This window comes from Anopheles gambiae, chromosome 3 (genome assembly GCF_943734735.2).
Source record: "Anopheles gambiae chromosome 3, idAnoGambNW_F1_1, whole genome shotgun sequence".
Taxonomy (NCBI): domain Eukaryota; kingdom Metazoa; phylum Arthropoda; class Insecta; order Diptera; family Culicidae; genus Anopheles; species Anopheles gambiae.
Genome location: NC_064602.1, coordinates 17,754,628 through 17,767,091, shown reverse-complemented (window position 1 = coordinate 17,767,091; position 12,464 = coordinate 17,754,628). Strand labels below are relative to the sequence as shown.

General features: G+C 42.3%; 1 protein-coding gene and 2 non-coding genes across 11 annotated transcripts in view; 2 read left to right on the top strand and 1 right to left on the bottom strand.

Annotated features, from left to right (window-relative positions):
- The window catches only part of LOC1275648 (disintegrin and metalloproteinase domain-containing protein 10), a 61,617-nt gene that overhangs the window by 17,648 nt on the left and 31,505 nt on the right, over positions 1 to 12,464 (top strand). The window lies entirely within an intron of this gene.
- On the bottom strand, positions 8,649 to 8,721 carry Trnak-cuu (transfer RNA lysine (anticodon CUU)). Its single transcript has one exon. It is a non-coding gene; the product is annotated as a tRNA-Lys (tRNA).
- Trnaa-agc (transfer RNA alanine (anticodon AGC)) lies at positions 10,332 to 10,404 on the top strand. Its single transcript has one exon. It is a non-coding gene; the product is annotated as a tRNA-Ala (tRNA).

Here is a 12,464-nt window from a genome sequence, read left to right as displayed (position 1 = left end):
ACACGTGCTTCTAAAAAGGTAGCAACCAGAAAGATAAAAATGTTTCTTCTGAACAGATTATTATGCTACTATCTTGTATGAATGTGGCGATCTTCGAAGTCATTTTAAAAGTTAAAAAGTCGGATTTTTAGATTCGATGGATTGAGCTATTACTGAGCTAAGTAATTTCAGCATTTGGGAAGAGGATTCATAAATATGCATAATGGTGCCGTGTAGACCCTCGAACGTTTTCCAGCTTGTTCTTGACAAATAGTAAAAACAGTGCTGACACAAACTTGTCCTGTTCTGTTAAGATCAAATTAAATGCCTTGTTGATTGGAGCTATTTTCATTAGAACGCCTGCAGCACGTCATCTGGTCACGTATCACCATTTAAAAGCGTTGGAGGTTTTTTTTTAAAAAAGAAAAGATAGTTGACGTTCTACTGATGTTGACAGCACATGGCGGGGAGTGATGGCTGTCCAGCAACGCAAGCGCAATTAAAAGTTACAAAAGTGTGTGTTTTTTTGCTCTATGTCAAACAAATACGGAACGTGACTGTGATTGTTGGCAGATCGAAGTGGTTTCTCTCCCCCGGTGCTCGGTGTGGTCTGAGGTACTCTGCTAAATTGTTTGGCTGTGTGACATTGAGGTGAGATGAGACCGAGATTGGCTAATTTTTGTATCGAATTGTGAAATCAGAGTGGCGATTGTGCTTTTTTCTATTCGTAATAAACGTTTTATTCCAGATTTTCGTCTTATTTTCGTGTGGGTCTGCATACTGGGTATGGATACCTGATATTGAGGCTTGTTCTTAACGTGAGTGACTGGCCGGTCCTGTTGATTCTAGCATTAATGCTGAAATTCAATTGATAGATCGAGATAATATCCATGCCTCAAATTTTTAGATTAAATACTACGTGACAAGTCTCGCCCTGGAGCTACTTTTCCCTAATTTTGCTCCTTATTTAATTACTATTATTGTGAAAAGAGTGCTAGAACCATTGCAAGAAATAAACATTTTTCACCAGTTTTATCAGAACACTAAAGTTATCAGAATGTTATGTTTGCCAAGATGTGATGCTGGTGAACACTTTGCTGGTGTCTGGGTCTGTGGTTTACACTCTTGTTTATCATTTGCCTTTCACTCGTGTGAATGATACTCCCGAGTGTGTGGTTCTTTTAATTATCCAAACCAACAATCTCAAACTTTTTGAACCATTCCCTCCCGTACTCTCATGCGTCACCATCATTGATTTTGTTTTTTTTTCGTTCGTTTTTTATTACTTCGTTTGTTTGCGTTTACATGTCATTCGGATTATTAATGTTGCGCTCCAGTTTGGTTTCTGTTTGAGTTTTGTCAACTGTAGTCGACAATGCGGGTGGGTTGGAAAACATCGTACGTGGCATAACTTTTGCATGCCATTCCACACAAGATATCTTTACGTGTGTAGAAACAGAAGTGATGATCTCACGCGGGATTGTAGCGTGGGATTAGACGCTGGATATGGTTGCATAATATTTGGAGTGCTAAAGTAGAGTAACCATGCGATACGTTTACGGCGTCTATGTCACGAACTTTTCGTTTCCCAGTAGAACGGTCGCATCTCTTGAGAAGTTCTCTTGAACAAATGAACAGACATTTGATGAAACCAACTGGCACGCTGTATAGATTGACAAGGTATGCACGTTTTTCATATTTCCTAAGAAATATTATCTCTTATCATCGTGAATTTATTATACGAGGGATTATTTTTTTCATTCCATTGGAAAGGTAAGGGTTCTTCAACATTACACAAGTTACCCAAGATTTTAAGAAATAAAGAAACACAAGATCTGGGCAAAGTCAATTGCGGATTAGGTAGTATGGTGTTTGCATGGGTTTGTATCTGGTTGGTGTGTCCGGATGAGCTAAATGTAATTCTAGGATGATGGGGAGCATAAGAAATGTTTCGTATTTTTGCCGTTCCAAAATCTCTGCCGCTGTGTAAAGGTAGGATCTCGTTGAGGATTAGGATTTATTTATTTTTTATTACAAAGCTGTTATGGGCATTGAGGACGATGTGTACTTTTTTGTCTAAATGCCTCCCAGTGCCTGTTGCATAACCAGGATTAGCAGAGCCGGATATGAGTTTTTTAAAATTACTTTCAATATGATATTAATGATCTAACTGAAAAAAGGAAGTCTGAGATTGGTGTCTGAAAAATGTTTGAGTAAATCAGTCTAATGAATGTTTTGAGAAAGTGTTGCAAATCTGCGTCAAAGATGAAATAAATTTTTCGGAGATAGTTAAGTTTTATTCTTACATGTGTATTTACAGTTTTCTAATACTTTATTAAACCCAAAACTCACATACCGAACTCGATGGAATTGGATAGAGTTTGCGCAACCGTTTGAATGTTTTCATTTCTCAACAAATATGCCTAGAAGATTCACTGCAATTACTCCGTTTTCCAATGTACGAAGAATCGCACCAACATTAACCTCCAACACGCGCTTGAAGGACACTTAAAACCCAATGCGAAACCGTCGGAAGCCTCTCACACTAGCTTTTTGGTGTCCGCAGCATGTTGTAATGTAGTAATTTGGAAGCATTTTAGCGCTCGGTGTGCTTTCGTCCGAAAAAAAGTGGACGCTTTTGGGGCGAAAATTTGTATCTTACGATTCCGCACGGTACGTGACTGGTGGGTTTGTTGTGTGTTTCAGTGTCTCCACCTTTCGGAAGTTTGGGGATGGGTGTCCTTCGTCCGACACGAAGTCGGATAATACATAAACCAGTTAACACTCCGTGCGTTTAAAATGTCCCAAAAATTAATTGAAGCGTTACGAACGATGTCGATCGGCGCACTACCGCGTTCGGTAAGGTCGTATGAAACGTCACATAAATATGGGCTATAAAAAGGTTGCATTCTTGAAGAGGAAGCGTCTGTACGTGTCCGTCTCAGCGTGAATGGAGAACGTCCTTTCCAGTGTGCGAGAACGCAGAGTGCTGATTGGAAAGTGCTCGGGGATGGTTGGTGTAGTGGACGGTGAATTGAATTGAATTGGATAGTGTAACATTCAAGTAAATGGTAGAATTATTACATAAATAGAAATGCAATAGGAATGGTACATAAATGGAAATGCAATAGGAATGGTACAGTTGCCTTGAGGTCATCATAGGTACGAAGTGCGCATTAGGAATTATTGGTTCACTGACACTGTGAAGCAAAACATAGGATTGAACATTATTGAATGGTTTTGTATTATTTGTGTTCTTGGAGGGGATGTAATCAGAACTTCAACTCACATGAATCATCTTCTTTGAGTCTCGTTGCTAGTAATATTATTGGTATATTGTATTTCTAGAAGGAAGCTGGTAGATTGAAAAGCAGTGTAGCTGTCAGCTACTGTTATGATGCCAGCTAGCTTTGTACTGTTTCTTAAATAACCAATACGGTTCATTTTCGTTAGATGTTTTCTATTATTTATTGAACACATTGAAAATAAATATAACAAGGGAAGTGTAAATAACAAGCACACATTTCTTATATTGTGCTGCACATGTGTCATCCACTTCTTTTGCTTCATCTATCTTTGAACATTGATTGAACTAGGTTGACGTACATCTACACTTTAGAAAACAAGCTTCCACACCTTTTAATTTATATCTTCTGGTGTCTTTCTATTCGTTAATGCATTGTACTTTCAACCACACATCGTGTCCATCATTCGTAACCTCCATTACGGTCAGTCGTTGAGTGCAGATCGTTGACAATGGTTGAAAGCTGTTCAAGATACTGCAGCGAACATCATTACTGCCAACACCACCGAACACCCGTGGACAGATAAAAAAGTGAGCAACTGAACGGTGAATGAGTCAAGCAAAATACCCGGCGGGGTGTGCGCACAGTGTTGATAATATTTTGCACAAATTTGAGCACACTCCCCTACCTAATCCGTATGCGCTTTTTTATTTTCTCTTGCCGTGATTTCCCGCTATGTTTTCTATTGCTAACACCAATACACAGCACCCGCAAGTGTCTAGTCAGTCTCGGGTGTATGCGCGCGCGCGCCCGCGAGTGCATTACGCAGCAGACATGCTTGTTGATGAGTTGCTTCCTTCAACCGACCAACGCGATGCTTATTCGTAAGCGGGTTTATGGGGTGCTCTGTGGATTTGGAAAAGATTGTTTTTTGTGCGAGTAGGACATAACAGAGTTTCTAAAAGCCAATGACTCATCGCTGTGCCGGAGCATCATGATTGTCTCTTCCGAAAACAGAGCATGTTAAACATTTGTTTAACTTTCGTATCTCCTTGGAAATGTAGGGTTATCATTGTTATGTTTGTCCAATTACTTACTGGGAACATATAATTGACGCTTGATGACTACACACACCAATCATAATTTATGGCATGTTCGTAGTTTGTTTTGTATTCTAAAATGTTTCTAAGGAATTTCAATAAAAAAGAAACATTCCATTTCCATAGAATGTTAAAAGTAGTAATGCAAACTACAATATTTGCATGTCTCTACTTGTACACCATTCCAACTCGATTCTTTCCCGAGCGCCAAGCACTGCTAATGACTAGTGTAAACTTTCTGTAATGTAAACAAAACATCAACCGCGTGTGTGTCTGTGCTGACAAATGCATAGGAGGTAGCGCGAAGCTCGCGAGTTCTCGATCGACGACGCACACCCAAACGATTAGAGGTCAGTAACATCCGCGAAACAGTGCGCGCCTATTTGGTCGGCTGTCTCTCTCCTTCTCGCTTTATCTCTCGCTACCGCGGTGGTGCACTTTGCGTGGAGATGATGATGGCCTTCTGCCGGTGGGGACGTATGGTGACGAGACACGAACCAACTGATGCGAATTATTCCGGACTGTTCCAAGCGCGAACCGACACGTTCGGACTGAGGGCAATGATTCATGTTCCGGTTTTTGAATTTTCCCTTCCGTCTCCCGCCCGAGGAGACACGACGGGGTACGTGGAGGGGCAGGCGGAGGGTCTCTTTTGCTTTGCCTCATTCACCCCGCGGTCTCTTATCTGGGCAGAGTTGGAACGCGGCGGTTTTCGAGGGCATCACGCCGTCAAAGACACGGGACAAACTCACCGTCAGTTCTGGGGACTTTCGAGCGTGGCTGCGGCACTCGCTGGAAACTGGAGAATAGCACCAGCGAATAATCTGGGTGCGCAAAGCATTCGCCATTAATCATCATTTGAATCTCGTTTGTATTCTGGCGATGTCGCTCGCTTTACTGATTTCTATCTACGCTCTTTTCTATGGCAGATTCTGGGCCCCCGTGTTCTGTTCGGGGCAATGGCTTTCTATTGGTTTTAAACCCCGACACACAATTTTATCCGTCATTCCGTTTTAATGCTTTTTGTTCAACGACATTTTTATGGTTTCGTCTTTTTTCAGTGAGTTTCAAAAACCTTCAGTCAAAAGAACTGGAATTAATCAATATATTTATCGATTTTTGTAGTTCACCCACTTGGCGCAAAATTGTGGTCTCAAAAAGATTAAATTTGAAGTGCTTTATTTTTAGTTGTAATTTAGTACAAAAGTGGTTTATCGTAACTAACAGTTGAATAGGACACGCATATGTATAATCCCGAAAGTTTTGAATGTTTGGATGAAAGTCAAATTATAACCATGATAAGGCCAGAATGCTCAAAATAGAAATAAGAATGAGAGTTTTTTTTTTCCTGGAAAACCATCCCCACAAACATCTCCGACTAAGGTTTCTAAGGATTATTTTGGCATTCTAATATTATAATCCATCTGAATCAATCATCGAATTTCACTAAGAATTCAAGAAGTTCTTCGAAAAAATGGTACACATTTTTGCAGCGTACTTAGAAATGTTGCTACTGTCCAGGCCCTCCCTTCAATGTGTAAAGGTCTGGAAAGCTTTGTTTAAATCATCCGGTAGAAAACTTTTAATGAGCAGCAGAAACATTTGGTTTTATTTTATCCTAAGGGCCATTTCGCAATTGAAAGTTAAGAACCGTTGAGAGTGTTTGGAAGAAAGTTTTTGCATTCCAGTGTTGTTGCAACACTCTCTCAACCCACACGCTGTTGGAGGGCTTTTTATTTTTCGCCCGTACCGTTCGTATTGCAAAACCCGAGATGAAATACGCTTATTTTACCTAGGATGGGAAAGTAACCTCAGATGATGTATAAATATACATTATGGTACATATACAATTCTATTGAATAATTTCTTTGTACTGATCAATACTAACACAACAAATTAGTAGTTGATATTCCTGTCACTACCCGTTATTCCTAGAACGTTTATTGCCTCGTGTGTGCTCATAATGTGTACGATATGAAGCCTCTCATGTCAATGGGTATTTGTTCATTACATTAGTGATTCGTACGGGCATCGTGTGTCGGAAGATATAAAAAGGCAAAAGAGGGCAATTGCAGGGACAAACATGATGGAAAACAGAACTGATGGAAAGGTGAAGCGCACAATCAGAAGGTGAACGAAAACAAAATGTGTTGCTTCAACATAGCGTGGGTTTTCGCTACTCGTAAAAATCGTAATAATATTTTACGATCCTTTGTTCTGTTTTTCGATGCTTCCGAATATGAAATATCTGCCCGACTGGCTGTGCTACCTTCACAATCTTGCGAAGAGGAAAAAAGCGCACTACGCTAGCTTGTCACCTGGCATATACGTAATAGTCGGTGGATCGAATGTCGTTGTATGCGGTTATGGTTGGGAAACATGTAAAGCTATATCTAGAGAAATTGTTTTTTTTTTTTCTCTTTTCCTAATGAGTGTATTTATATGTGCAGCCCTGTATGTCTAGACGAGGAGACTAAATATTTTTTCTGTTATATTGTTAATATTTTTATCTTTAAATATATGGAACAAATTGATATTAATCCCCTTGATAGAATCGAGTTAATCGCGAAATTGAAACCATCATTTTAACTTTCTATTTAGAAGTAACTTCAGAAACATTAATCATACCTTGTTGTAGTGCAGTTAGTCAATGAATCTTAAACACTATGATGTGTCTAACAAGCATACCTATTTGAGGGCTGCGTAATGTAGTAAAGTCGCTACGGGCATGCAGTAATTAATTCATAACAACACTCTCTCCTGAAACAACGAACAACAATGCATTGTTATGATTGATACTTCGGCCTGCCACTCTACCACTTGATAGAGATGTGTTCGAAATCAATGCTGAACTTGTACAAGAGGTTTACATACACACATTTTACTTAATATTTCATGCGTGGAAAGTAAAGCTGTGTTTGAAAAAAATAGCGACAACTCCGTACACCGAGGTGAAATTCATATAAACATAAATGTATTTAAAATTGTACATCGGATTGACTATATTTCTTTTTCATTTGATTCCATATTCTGACGGTATGCCCTGTACCTTTGTGCTCAAACACTTGGCTATGATTTGCTTTATTTTTGCGTTAGCTTTCCGACCAAAGGTCATCGAAAACTCGACCGAATGATGTCAAACCCTTGTCAACATGTGTGAATGTGAAGGGAGAGTGTGGTCTGTGCCGTTTTGCGAAACAAAAAAAAAAGAAGGAAAAATAAATAAACTAGAAACTAAACTAATTGACCTAAATCAGGCAGGCGTGAACTCTGCATCTCGCTAGTGGGAGTGGGCAGTCCGATGGGGTGGTGAGGTGGAACTGCATCGGGACAGTGATAAGTTGTCTCGCGCGCTGCTGTTTGTCAGCTTACCCCAGCAGTACCATCAATTCACCCACACTGGCTATACAACAAAATTCGCATTGCTCACAGCACTTTTTTCGAAGTAAACATAATTTCTATGCAAATTTACACAAGCATTAGCTCGAATAATAGTTCGCTCGGTGAGCATTGGATTTGATTGTCACGATACAATTACAGACGGGGATTATCAGCCAACCGCGAACCAATGGCTTTTTGCCACATGTGTCACAACTGTGTGTCTCCATCGCTCAATCCCACCGGCATCATGCACAAAATCACGGTCAAATTACCACCACCTCTCCTTTTTTTTAGCCCAAGCATAAGTGTTGGTTACACTCAGGACAGGAAATAGACTAACCGTCACCGGTTTGCGTGTGCTTTGCCGCGTGTGTGTGGGCACGCTTCAATCGTGATGTTTATATCATCCGTGGTAGTTACGACCACATTTGCGCACAGCACAAACCAGACAACATTATAATGATCATAATGTGTGGAAGTTGGCAACTGGTACGTCAAAAGCAGGACCGTTTGCACTGTGTTTATCGATTCCGCCGGAGAGACAGTGAAACCTGGTCGCCATTAGTTTTGTGTGGTGTAAAGTTAGATTATCATTATGGGTATCACAGAAAGTGGCTTTGGTTGTTGGTGGGATAGATTGTTGCAGATAAAAGTTTTGGTGACGTTAATGTACATTTAGTTAGTTTTGTTAGGGTTTTGCATCTCCTACTGACTCCAAGTAGCACCTAAAACAGGGTATTATGCTTGTAAGCTGAATTCGTCGTTGTCTGTACATCTCCCAATGACAGATGAATCTTGGCAGCTAATAATAATACAAAAATATATGGTAAATGCACCAGTAAAGTAAGCTAAACCAGTTTGTTATCGATGGTGTTTTAAATTACGATTTTGAGATGTCATTGATCATTTTTCCAATTGCCAGAGAAAAAAAGGAAGTTTCCTGCGCCCAACGTGGGGCTCGAACCCACGACCCTGAGATTAAGAGTCTCATGCTCTACCGACTGAGCTAGCCGGGCATGTTGCAGGGGGAGAGTTATGACCGAAATAGACCTCTTGATCGTCGTGTCCGAGCTATGATTCATCGATCGTGATGATGGTGTGCCACTTTTGATACCTTGCTTACGGTCATGGGATTGTAACAACGATCTTTCATTAATGTTCCTCTTGAAGCGGGTGAAAATACACTCCTAGATACGATAGCGATGAGCAGAAACGTGTGCATTAAATTCAAGTGCGAATATATGAGTCCGATCAAGTGAATGTTTAGTCTCATCTTAACTTAAGCAGGAAAGAGAGAAAGAGAGTTCAATGGACTGTTTCTTTGTCTTCTCAATAGAACGCCTGTGTGGCCTTTGAATGAACCTTACGCTGCTGTGGCAGTAAGATCAGGGTTAGACACTTTCCCGCTAAGTTGCATTCGGTTTCCGTTTCGGAATGCATCAGCAATGGTATTATGTTTCATATGAAACGTTCCAACCCATCCCTCCTTTCTGCATACTTGTTTGCATGCCTGCGCGTTTGTTATTCGTAGCAGTAGCTGGGAAAACGAGAAATAGCCACTGCTCGACCGACCACATCGCATTCGCCGAGGCGTATTAATTTAATCGCGAAGCGGTCCGATTGTGAAAAAGATTTAATCTGGACCAGAAAAAAAACCTCCCGGCCAGAGCCTTCTTTCTCTAGCGTTCTCTCTAGGCGAAGGTGAACACACTTTTTGTTTGAAGTCCCATCCACTGTGGACAGTGTTCTGATCAATGATAAAAGCTCCCTTTCGGTTCAGTTGTTTTGATGGGTAAACAACACACACACCCACATATACACCGTTGTGTGTCCAATGGGTATGTCCGTTCGCCCGTGTGGTTACATGCAGTCATCAAAGCTATCCATATACCGAAGGGCGTGTGTTCGGAATGGTGTGTGTGGCCTTGTAAGGGAAATTGCTCAATTGAGCGACGAACCGGGGTTGAGTTCTATCGAACCACACTTACCAATCAACACGTTACACTCTGCTGTGGTACGGGGGTAGAAGAAGCCGCCGTTATCGGCCCTTGTCGGGACGTATGAACTCTACCGACGGAGGTCCACGGGTTAATGTGTTGCCGTTTCCAATGCAAACAATGTTGATTATGTTTCTCCTCTGACACACTTGCTCTTAAACAGACACACACAAACCCACCCATACACAGGAGGCTTCATTGGGTTGGAAAAAAGTGCCCCGGTCAACGGGAACGAATTGTGTATGTGTGTGTGGTGGCTTTTCTGGGCTTCTATGGAATAAATCATAATTAACGACACGTCTGTTGAAAGGCTGTTTTTACATAAATATGTTTTTTCGTACGTTGGCTGCTATTTGTTGCGTGCTAAGGTGCCATGAATGGAAATAGGAGCGATTGTGTGATGAGGAAGGCAGACAAAAAAGTTGCATAATAAGGTAGCACATCGTAAAAATACGCAAGGACGATTTCGGGGGAGAGGTAATTATATTCAAAAGAAGCAGTTGCACAAAAAGCTCGATATTTTCGCCGAAAGAGATTTATGTACGATTAGTTTGTGTTTCATGCTTCTGTGGGTTGTGTGGATGAGGTTGAAATCCAGGAGCGTTAGAGTTGTGTTAGATGTACAAGGGGGGGGTGTAGCTCAGATGGTAGAGCGCTCGCTTAGCATGTGAGAGGTACCGGGATCGATACCCGGCATCTCCAACGAAGTGTTTTTTTGGTTTATGTACTGCATTTGTTTATTGGTTTCTATTAGTGATGGGAAAAATGAAGTTTTTGTCGGAATCGATTCCGGCTAGCTCCGCAGTTTTCTGGAATCGATTCCGGCTAGTAGGTCCGGAATCAGTTTCCGGAATCGATTCCGGAATCGGCTCCGGAATCGGAATCGACTCCGGAATCAGCTCCAAAGATGATTCCGGAATCGGCTCCGGAATAGTAATCGGTTTCGGAATCGACTCCGGAATCGGAATCGGTTCCGGAGTCGGCTCCGGAATCGGAATCGGTTCCGGAGTCGGCTCCGGAATCGGAATCGACTCCGGAATCGACTCCGGAATCGGTTCCGGAATCGAAGTCGGCTATCGAATCGGAAATGGCTCATAAATTAGAATCGGCTACCAAACGGAGTCAGTTTCGGCATCGCCATAAAAAAGGCGTTTGGGTCCAATCATACTACGTATTGATAACCGCAAAAATCCAAATTTACTTGTAAAAGATCCATTCGCATGGAGATTCCCGGACTGATTTCGCTCCGGAGTCAACACCGGAATCGGCTCCGGAATCGGCTCCGGAATTGGCTCCGGAATTGGCTCCGGAATCGACTCCGGAATCGGCTCCGGAATCGGCTCCGGAATCGACTCCGGAATCGACTCCGGAATCGGCTCCGGAATCGGAATCGGCTCCGGAATTGATTCCCAACACGGAATCGGAATCGGGTAGGTCCGATTCCGAGCTCCCACCACTAGTTTCTATATGTAATGGCTCTGTTTATTTTTACATACATACCGTTGTGAAAGCAGATAAGCTTTATTCACGTCTAAGGTAGCGTAATAAATTGGTTGTCTTCTCGACCCCAATAAAAAAAAAAAACATTAGCCATCGATTCTCAAGCGGAGGTTTTACGATACCGATTAAGATAACGCAGGAAGAAATTGCTATCATAACTTTATGCGAAACCATTAGCTCAAACGTCACCCCTCCCCCTCCCTACGCTATCACGACGCTTGATACGTTGATCTAAAGTAGGTTCGCGAAGGTCCTGCGCTGCCAACAAAGCGAACGGTCGGCGGTGGCTCATTAATTCCTTGCGTGGGAGAAAACAAAACCAATAAACTGCGGGTGTGTATTACACTGATGTGTTTAGTGGTCACTTGTTTTGTCGTTAATCAGCAACCGTCCGCCGTATAGATAATGGGTGTGTGTGGGAGTGATATTTTGCGCGAAATAAGGTGGAACCGAAAACACAACAGCGCCAAGGCAGAGCGGCACCATATTCCAACACGCACTTTATTCACGCAAGCGGTTCACTACGGTCGTCACTCGGGGGAAAAGGTGTGTTTGTGCGCCAAGGGATGACATAGTGTGGCACAGGATAAAAGGAAAAAGGAAAATTTTGCCGGGCGAGAATAACCCACTCTCCATGTTGCGCGGGGGGGTCCGATGGTTCGTTTTCCCATGCCGGTAGTTTTCACCTTGCTTGTTATGAAGGATAACGAATTTATTAGCCTCGCGTGTCACCATATCGTTACGTCTGTCAGCGACACTGGCTAGTGCGGGAAAGAGAGGGGCAGGTGCGGGTACACGTACCGGGCGAGAAATCCACCGTTTTTGCAGCAGGAGCAGGAGTAACTTTTGCTCCATTGATCAGTGGAAATATTATTCCTTCGTTCCGATGCGCCCCAGCTACTTACTTTCCCCCCTTGCCAGCACACATGGTGAGCTGAAACACTTCATTCATCTTTGCTTGGCGTTGTTTGTTTTTGTATGTACAGTTTTCGTAGCCTTTCCCACTATCAAATAAATTGCACACAACCCCCCCTCCCTAGGGTGGGTAGCAGTAGCAGGTGGGGTTGTGTATAACGATGAGTTTTTGATGCATTGCTGTTCCATATGTTTTTCCAACGCTTTCCGCCATCTACAGTGTGGTGTACAGTCTTGCATGTGTGTGCCATCCTGCTTTTATGTAGGTCATTTGCAGCGCGCTCTCTGGAGCCGTTTTGCACACAGACACCCCCCCGACGGCCGAGCGCGCGGCTCTGTGGTCGTGT